We start from the raw sequence: 10,242 nt of genomic DNA, 5'->3' as shown, positions 1-10,242 counted from the left end.
AAAAAGATGAAATTAAAGGACACAGGTTTAAATGAACATATTTTTGAATGTAATTGAGATATTGGCTTGAAATTTTTTGTAAAGGGTCGAGAATTTCCATATCTAACTAAAAAATGATATTAAGGGATAAATATGGACTAAATTGTTGTAGCTATCTGCGATCCTATTAAAATTTTGATATAAATCATAGTTTTAGAAATTAAACAAATATGTAATATATGACAAAATCTTTATTTATGAACAAAACTCAATGAAATTTTCAATGCTTGTTAAATTTGTCATTTCAAATAAGAATATGCAAAAGAAAAATTGAAAAGGTCAAAGGGCATCCCGCAATTCCCAAAAATAGGAATGAAAATCCCAAAAATGGGATTTTTTACTTTTTTGCCCATAGGGTCCACATTTCTTTCAGGGCTGGGAAAATACTTTTGGAGTAAATAGAAAACATATTGAGGTTTCCAAAACTGCTTTCAGTTTTCTGATCCCAGCTTTGGGATTTTAGAACATGTCGCCCAAAGTTGAAGTTTTGATAAAAAATAGGTCATATTCGGAAGGACGCAGTGGCAACATTTTCAAAAAATAGGACAAGTTTTTTACGCCAAAGCGTTCTGCGTAAAGATACCTTTTAGAAAACTATAAAATTGTTATATGTTCTTAATAAAAATTTTATTTTATTAATAAAAGAGTTAAGACACATTTTTGGCAAAAAAACGCCAAAAATCTAAAATTTTTGAATTTTTAAATTAAAAAACGTATATTTTTGGATCTGTAAATGATATTGATCTGAAATTTTTTGTATATTATTGGAAATTTTGTTGTCTAACTAACAAGAAAAAATTGAGTCCATTTGGTCCAAAATTACGCCCGGTATTCAAAAAAAGGCGGACCAAGGTATGGTAAATTTTGTATCACTAAATTTTTAAATGCCTATAACTCGGATATTATAAGAGATAAGTAGTATGTCCAAGCATGTTTTTTCAAGATCTCGTCGAGCGCTTTCACAAAATATAAAAATCTTTGTATTTGGGTGAAAAACAAAAAAATGGCACGAGTTTAAAAATTTTACATGTCGTAGGTACCCTACTTTGAGCCGCCACAGCGCCGTCCCTGGGGCATCTGCAGGGTTCATCTTCAAAACTTAAACTCGAATACTCCTTGGCTACGCTCTCGCCAAATTTTATCCCGATCGGATCAGCCGTTTAGAAATGCCAGATTTATTTCCAAAAAATTTCCATTCTGCCCCACTGTGCACCATCAGTGGTGATAGAGGGTATATATAAGTTTGTCGTTCCGTATGTAACACCAAGAAATTTTCATTTAAGACCCAACAAAGTATATATATTCTGGGTCCTTATGAAATTGTCAGTCGATTTAGCTATGTCCGTCTGCCTGTCTGTCTGCCTAAAACACGCTCACGTTAAAACTAAGCAAAAGAAATCAACCAAATTCACCCAAAGTATTTATTATTACCAGGGCAACCTAAAATATGCTCTAAAAAGTGTTTTATGCGGAAAAAATGCTCTTAAAAACTAAAAATATGCTCTAAAAATATACAAAATATGCACTTAAAATTTCCCATTTTCCAAATGAAAACACCGTTTTTGCCATTTTTGAGACCTTATAAAAGCGGGATGATGTTATCTGAAAGTCCAATCTGTCGACTTAAAAAAAAGTTTAATCTCAGTCATATATCCATGTTTCTTCGAGATATGTTAACCTAAAGCTTGGAACAACCATAAACTTACAAAAACTCAATGTTGCCTTTATTCTATAACAAACTTATTTGTCTCAATTTTTTAAATTTTTATTTTACTCCCGTATTCTGTATCTCGGACGAAAATTTTATTTTCAATATTAATATGAAAAGCACTCAAAAATATTTAAAAACTGAGTAATTTTCATACAAATTTTAAAAATAAAATGTCCGTCTGAAATACTGAATACGGGGGTTAAAGCCGACAGATTGAACTTTCGAATCACATAACGGATTTTATAAATGAAGGTGTCTTTAAGGTTTTAAATATGGCCAAAAACAGGATTTTTCAGTTTTTAGGACACGATGTGACAAAGAATTTGTATTCAGATTAAGCGATGCTCAATAATTCAGTAAAGTAAACTTTGTTCTATGGGTTTCTCTTTCAAATTTTGTCGACCTGTGTAATTTTCTAGGAAAGGATTAAGATGCTTAATTCTTTTGCTTTACATTCCTTTGATTTAATTTCTAAAACAACATTTTATATTTGAAAGACAAACAAGTAAAAAATATATAGTCGGGCATGACCACCATATTATAACCTATACCAGTGAGTAGGTTAATATTTAAACAATTTGTTGACAAAAAAAGTGATTTTCTGAAAGAGGGTTATACGGGGGCAAGGGTAAATATGGGCCTATCCTTATAAATGTTGGTAGAGGGATTTACGTTTATATTAAAGTTATTTATGCAGAATTTTATCGTGATACTAGTGAATTATTGATTTTCAAGACCTTTTCTGATGGGGACTTTTGAGGGCAAGGATGAAATGAGGCCCGATCATTACGACAATTGTCAGTAACATTTAGACTTATACGCAACTAAGTTGTGCCGATTTTTGTAGAGATACTGAAACATTTAACATAATTTTGAGCTCGAGAGGCCAATTCGAGGGGTACGGTTGTAGACCGATTTTAACTTTATGAATTTATGTTTAGGGAATGGGCTTAAAATTTTATTTACCTCATTATTACAACTTGGCAATAACTAAATGTAGGATTTTATAATGCAGATAGTTCATTTCTAGTCATTTGAATTGTACTTTAGTTAAAGGACATCGATAAAGCACACGGAGTCCTTTCCGCCAGCTTACCTTATAATAACGAGATATAAATTATCGGGGTTATAAAATCCTATTTTTAGTTATTGCCAAGTTATAATAATGGGCCTTAAACTTTTAATTTCTAATAAAATATAATAAAAAATTTAAAAACATTTTCTATTCATTAATTTCCCAAAAAAATGTTTCAATCTGTTTTTATTTAAAAACAAAATTATAAAAATTTTGAAAAAGTTAGGTGTAAAGAACGAAATATGCAATAAAACAAGTAAAAGTGCTATATTCGGCTGTGCCGAATCTTATATACCCTTCACCACAGTGTATTTAAGCAAGTTAGAGTGCTATATTCGGCTGAGCCGAATATTAAATACCCTCCACCAGCTACTTTTATATTAATACTTTTTTAATTGTCTTAAATAGAAAAACCCCAAGATTTAAACAGCTTAAATCTGTTACAATTCCAAGATTTGTTAAACATTACAAACCCCATTTTCTTTTTTTATATTTTTATAGCGCCCTTAGATATGCTTTAACGATATTTAAAAATGTGGATGTATGCATGTGTGTGAAAGATTTAAGGATTTTCAAAATGCATATCGTCACCTGAAACGCAAACGGCCCTAACTAACCAAAAATCCAAAATCGATTTTATTGCAGGTTCTAATCAGTGTTTACTTTTACTAATATATTAGTCAGCATTTGCCGCAAAATACACATTTTTATCATTCGTCATACTAAAAATATTTAAACTTTTTCAGATTTAAATAACATTGCTACTAAATATTGCCGTTCTGTTTTTATGTTTAACTAGAAAAATTGCGACGTTACACTGCAATCTCTAGCAGCACGAATGAACAGTATTAATCTCCTGTTTGTTGTACAAGAAAAAAAATATATTTTTGTGCTATAGCAGCGCACACTCAAATCTGTTAAACTAATATGGCTAGTATTGATGATATTTTTATTTGCGCTGAGTTTATCCTAGCAGCAATTAAATTTTGTTTTGCAACTGCTAGCTGCAAATTTATTTATTGTTTTTTATATTTTATTTTATGAATAAACAGTTATACCAGTGTTACCACAATCTCTAATTAAGGATAATTATTTTTCGCAACATAAAAATAGTTTGTAAAATATATATAGTGGCACCTATATGAATTGAATACAGAAATCGTTTTTCTCGGAAACTATTAGAGTCAGAATCTTCTAATTTTGACGAAAAACTTTAACTTCATTATGAACATTGGGAAAAAATGGGCAGACTTTTATTAGGGGGCTTGGAACCTCCATATGAATTAAATAAATATGTACATATATGTTATTGAAAATATGGCTACCCCATAAAACACAACTCAAATTAAAAGCGTTTTTTAGATGTTTTTATTATTTTGTTCTAATGAATAAACATTTTTGAGCAATGTAGTTGTAAGATAATATTCTTATACTTATAACAATTTTATATCCAAGAGATAGTTTTAAATATTTTTTGTTGTAGAAATTAATAAATTTATAATCACTTTGTATAAAACAGGGTGAACACACATATTTAAAATATTTTTTGTTGAATTCTAATGAGCTTACCATGATGTAATAAGTAAGGTGAGAGCGTTTCGGCAACAAACACAATATTTTTTTGTTGCCTAGAGTTGGGTTTTGTCAAAATGAAATTTCTAAAATTGAAAAATAACAAACATTGGAAAGAAAACGCAAACAAAAATAACATCAATACTCGCCATATTAGTTTAACAAATTTGAGTGTGCGCTGCTAAAGCACAAAAATATATTTGTGTTGGCCTGCAATTATGTCTGCCTACTACTAGAAATTGCAAACACGAGTTGCAATTTTTATATTAATACGAATATATAAGACTGCAATTTTTATTAGCAAAGTGATACAAAAATGATAAAGTTTCATATTTATTTTATAGTCATATACAAGAGAGGTGGTGCTAGTGCTGCATATTTAAACGCTGATAAAAATATCAATTCTATAAAATTTTAATTTATTTCATTTTCCCGTTTATATCATTATTATAGCAATAGCAAAACTAACAACAACAACAAACGAAATAAACACACAAAAAAACAAGATTATTTCATTTTCCCGTTTATATCATTATTATAGCAATAGCAAAACTAACAACAACAAACGAAATAAACACACAAAAAAACACACAAAAGGATCCAGAATATATATACTTTATGGGGTCGGAAAATTATATTATAGAAATTACAAACGGAATGACAAACTTATATATACCCTTCTCACGAAGGTGAAGGGTATAAAAATGCGATTATGAGTAAAATATGCTGTAACATTTAAAATATGCACAAATATGCTGTAAAGAACAAAATATGCAAAAATATGCTCTTACAAATCGATGCCAAAATTCGTTAAATTGCCTGAAATGGATAAATAGCCAACTCGCGTGTCCATACGACGCGCAGCAAAAAATAATTATTGCATATTTTTGGTTGCCCTGATTATTATCCTAAGCAGGTATTGAAAATCAGCAAAATCGGTTCACAACGAGGTAAAAATTACCTAGAAAAATATTACTTTTTTTCCTAATTCTTTTGAAGTTTTCTCAGAAACTACCAAAGATATTGCGATGATTTTTGTCACATATTATTTTTTCAAGGCATTGATTAATTATGTTCAAAATCTTTACAATCGATCCAATATTTCATATAGCCCCCACACAAAGGTATATATTCCCGGAAATTAGTTTATCGTTAATAACTCCCTCGAATATATCGGTATCAACACAAAATTTTGTACATGCAAATATAATATGAACAGAAATCATTATACCAACATAGATCTCAGTCGGTGATAAAATTCGACACATATATGTTTTGCGTACATACAAATTATTCGACTAAATTTTTTACGGATCGGACCATTATTGGTCATAGCTCCCATATAAGGCCCACTTCCGAAAATCACGTAAAAGCACATATTTCATTGTCAAATAAAGATATCTTGATAAAATTCGACACAAATATGTTTAGTCTAAATATGAACCACTCTACGAAATTTTTTTCCGGATAGGCCCATAATTGGTCATAGCTCCCATATAAGAACCACTTCCGAAAATCATTTAAACGCATATATTTCATTCAATTCAAAAGCTATAGGGATAAAATTCGATGTTTTGTGTACATACAAATCATTGTACCAAATTTTTTACGAATCGGTCCATTATTGGTTATAGCTCCCTTATAAGGCCCACTTCCGAAAATCACTTAAAGGCACATTTTTCATTGTCGAATAAAGCTATCTTGATAAAATTCAAGAAGCACAAATATGTTTTGTCTAAATATGAATCACTCTACGAATTTTCTTCTGGATAGACCCATAATTGGCCATAGCTCCCATATAAGGTCAACTTCCGAAAATCACTTAAACGCATATATTTCATAAAATTCTAAAGCTATAAGGATAAAATTCGACTTGAATATGTTTTGTGTACGTATAACTCATTCTACCATTTTTTCCAGGATCAGTAAATTATTGGTCCACCACTTCCGAAAATCACTTAAACGCATATATTTCATTCAATTCAAAAGCTATAGGAATAAAATTCGACACAAATATGTTTTGTGTACATACAAATCATTCTACCAAATTTTTTACGGATCAGTCCATTATTGGTTATAGTTCCCATAAAAGGCCCACTTCCGAAAATCACTTGATAAAATTCGACACAAATATGTTTTGTCTAAATATGAATCACTCTACGAATTTTCTTCTGGATAGGCCCATAATTGGTCATAGCTCCCATATAAGATCCACTTCCGAAAATCACTTAAACGCATATATTTCATAAAATTCTAGAGCTATAAGGATAAAATTCGACTTGAATATGTTTTGTGTACATATAAATCATTCTACCACTTTTTTCCAGGATCGGTAAATTATTGGTCATAGATCCCATATAAGGCCCATTTCCAAAAATTACTTAAATGCACATATTTCATTGTAAAATAAAGTTATCATGAAAAAATTCGGCACAAATATGTTTTGTCTTCATATGAATCACTCCTGAATATATTTTGTGGGCTTATAAATCATTCTACGGAATTCTTTTCCAAAATCGGTCCATAAGTTGTTTTAGCTCCCATACAAGGTTTACTTCTGAAAATCACTCAATACCACTTAATTCGTTAGTAAATGATTATATCCGGATAAAATTCGACATGAATATGTTCAGTGTATAGATATATCATTATATTAAAATGTTTTCGAACTGGCCTATTAATAAACATTTTTCTGGACTTAATTAAAATTAGATTGACATATGCATATCAATACGGAAACAAAAATTTTTGCCAAGTTATCTAAAAATTAGATAGTTAAATGGGTTTTAATTAAAAATAGCTTGCTGGTGGAGGGTATTTAAGATTCGGCACAGCCGAATATAGCACTCTAAATTGTTTTTTTTTTTAATTTTTATATTAAAAATAGGCAATAAAACTATTATTACGATGTAAAAATTTCAAATTGGGATCTCAATGAGTTCAGAAGTTATGGCAGTTTTATTTAGCTAAAATTTGCATAGAAAATGTGTGCTTTTCATACATTTTAATAAATTTTTAGTCCACTCAAATAAAGGTTTTAATGCCAAATAATGTAAAAATTACCACAGATTTTCTACAAAAATATGCCCCAATTTTATGATTCGTATAAGTTATGGACCCAAGTCGATCAATTTTGGAAAGACTCAATGTTAAAATGGCCTGTAATGCTGCGCTGTAGAAAGATTTTTAAAAAACGAAATTTGCGACGAGAGAGTAAAAGAAAGATAAAAATGACACTGAAATATATATAATATATTCACAACATCCCAGCTAAAAACGTACTTCCAAAGAAGCGAAAAAGTAGTAGAATTAACACTGATGTACTAAGTAGAAAACAACTGCAGAAGTGATGATTTTAACACAGGCTTGTCATAGGAGGAATGTCATTTTTATTTGATTCCAAATTCACTACTTCTGAAGTCATTCTCCAGAAGTAAATTTCATGTTCTTTTTTTTGGAAGATATTTGGAAGTGAAATTATAGTATTATAGAATATGTACAACTAAATTGACTAAAATAATATTAACATTAATAAGAGAAAAAGACACATTTAATACAAGCCAACCACCCCCCTCCCCCCCAAAAAAAAAAATAACTCATAAAATTTTTATAACAAAAAAATATATCTTCCGCATTGAAAAAATATAATTATTTTCGATTCTTCGGAAGACATTAAACATCACTTCCATAGAAGGTTATCAAATTCACTTAGTGCTACTTTTGAAGTGGTTATAAATGTTATTCTTTATGTATTTGTTTGCTGGGAAATGGTTGGTTAATATTTGAAAATGTAAACAAAAATTTGGTGAATTTGACATTAAAAAAATAATAAATATTAAAAAATGATTTGAAACGATGCCAATCTGGCGTTTTTAAAACAATTTAATTGAATTTTTTTTTAAATAAACGTATATAATTATTTTACACAATTGTACTGCTTTTTTAACTACGATGTACGTTTTTTGCCGATTTCAAATCTGGCGATCCACTGCTGTTAAGCAGTGATATGTTTTTTACATACACCAATTTGTCAATTTGATTGCATTGGAGTCATAGAGATTGGAGTCTTAGTATCATGATGACAAAAAAAGCAATGTATAATGATAACTTCGAAAATTGAATTTCGCACGGAAAAAGACCCCTACATAAATTATCGATTTCTATAACAAAAAAGAAAATCATGTCGCTTACGTCCATTTTTCGAAAAGGGCTCGATATTTTTGATTGATTACAGAAAAAAACATCGTAAGTACTTACATATTTCAGAAATTTCATATTGACATCCCCAGTAAGCATGGTAAAAATATCAAGGTAGTGTCATTCTCTCTTTTTGTCGCCATATTAACCTTCTGACGTTTGCTGGTATTTTATAAAATCGAGCTACCATACTCATTGCAAAAATACTACATATTTTGTTTATTGAAAAGTCAAATATAAAATAATATCTCACAAAATTTTTTGAAAATATAAAAAATAAAATCAAAGGAATTAAATAATATTAAAAAAAGAAAAAAACTAGCGCTAAAAATCTACGATGATTTACATTGCCAAGGCCACCAAAATGATTTAAAGCTACAAGAGACTAGTGCTTAATGTAATTACCAGTTTTAAGGACCAGCTACCAACATGACAACATATTTATCGACCGAAGCCGCTAAGCCGAATCACTTAAATATATAATTTAGCCCGTTATCACAGTGCACTGGCCTGCGGACAACTGTTTCCAGTTGTATGAGAATTCTGAAGAATTTAAGTTTTAAGTCTAGTGAAATCTGTTGCACTTCAGGAGCCCCTTATAACCAATATGTACATAATTATCTGTGTATGTAGTATGTAATACTCTGCAAAAAATATTGGAATACATTTGGAGTACATGATCCGTTTAGTAGTTTTTTTATAACAACATGGTCCACAGACATACGGACATGTCTGTCTTAGAATCTTGTAAGGACCCATTGTATACATAGGGCAATTTCGTGTCAAGTGACCCAACTCCAAAAATCGATTTGGATGAAATTTGCACCAAGGTTAGTACTATCGGATAGTAGGCCAGACACAAATTTTCAGCTCTATCGGTCAAGAACTGTCCATTATGGGACTATAAGCCAATAGTTGGTAAGTTACACTCATATGAATAAAACTCTGTATGACCAAAATGTCCAATTTTGATCCTATCTAAGACCGGCAGTTCTTGACCGATAGAGCTGAGAATGTGTGTCTGGCCTACTATTCAATAGTACTAACATTGGTGCAAATTTCATCCAAATCGGAGGACATCGATTTTAAAAGTTGGGTCACTTGACACGAAATTGCCAATTTATATTTTTGTGGGTTTTAGATGAATCATTCCATGTGTTACAAACGGAATGAAAAAATCTATACACTAATTTAATATCTATAAATTACACATAAAAAATACAAAAGCCTTAAAATTGTTTCCCCTTTAACGTATGTGGCAACGACTTTTTTATGTTTACAAAAAACAAATTTCAGAAAATACCAGCAAACTTCAAACATTTTTTTGTGAGAGCGAAATGACACTACCTTCATATTTTTATCATGCTAGTAAGTATACATATGGGCAATTCCATGAAAAGGTAAACCACGACTGAAAAAATAAAACCCTTATAACTTCTGCATTTTTGAAGATAATTCAACAAAATTTGGTATATGATCTTTTGTAGCGCCAAAGACGAAGACTGTTGAAAATTTTTGAAATCGGTCTATTTTTACACCTCGTCGCCATACAAACGGAACCGAAAATATCATTTTTTAGCTCATAATTCTGTTAATTATAATACTATCCCTTCAAAAATCGGCAGATCAAAAATGTTTATAAGCTTAA

Source organism: Lucilia sericata, unplaced genomic scaffold (assembly GCF_015586225.1).
Source record: "Lucilia sericata isolate MDLA Ls3-8-SP2 unplaced genomic scaffold, ASM1558622v1 Contig000013F_arrow, whole genome shotgun sequence".
Classification (NCBI taxonomy): Eukaryota; Metazoa; Arthropoda; class Insecta; order Diptera; family Calliphoridae; genus Lucilia; species Lucilia sericata.
Note: the sequence above shows the minus strand (reverse complement) of the source record.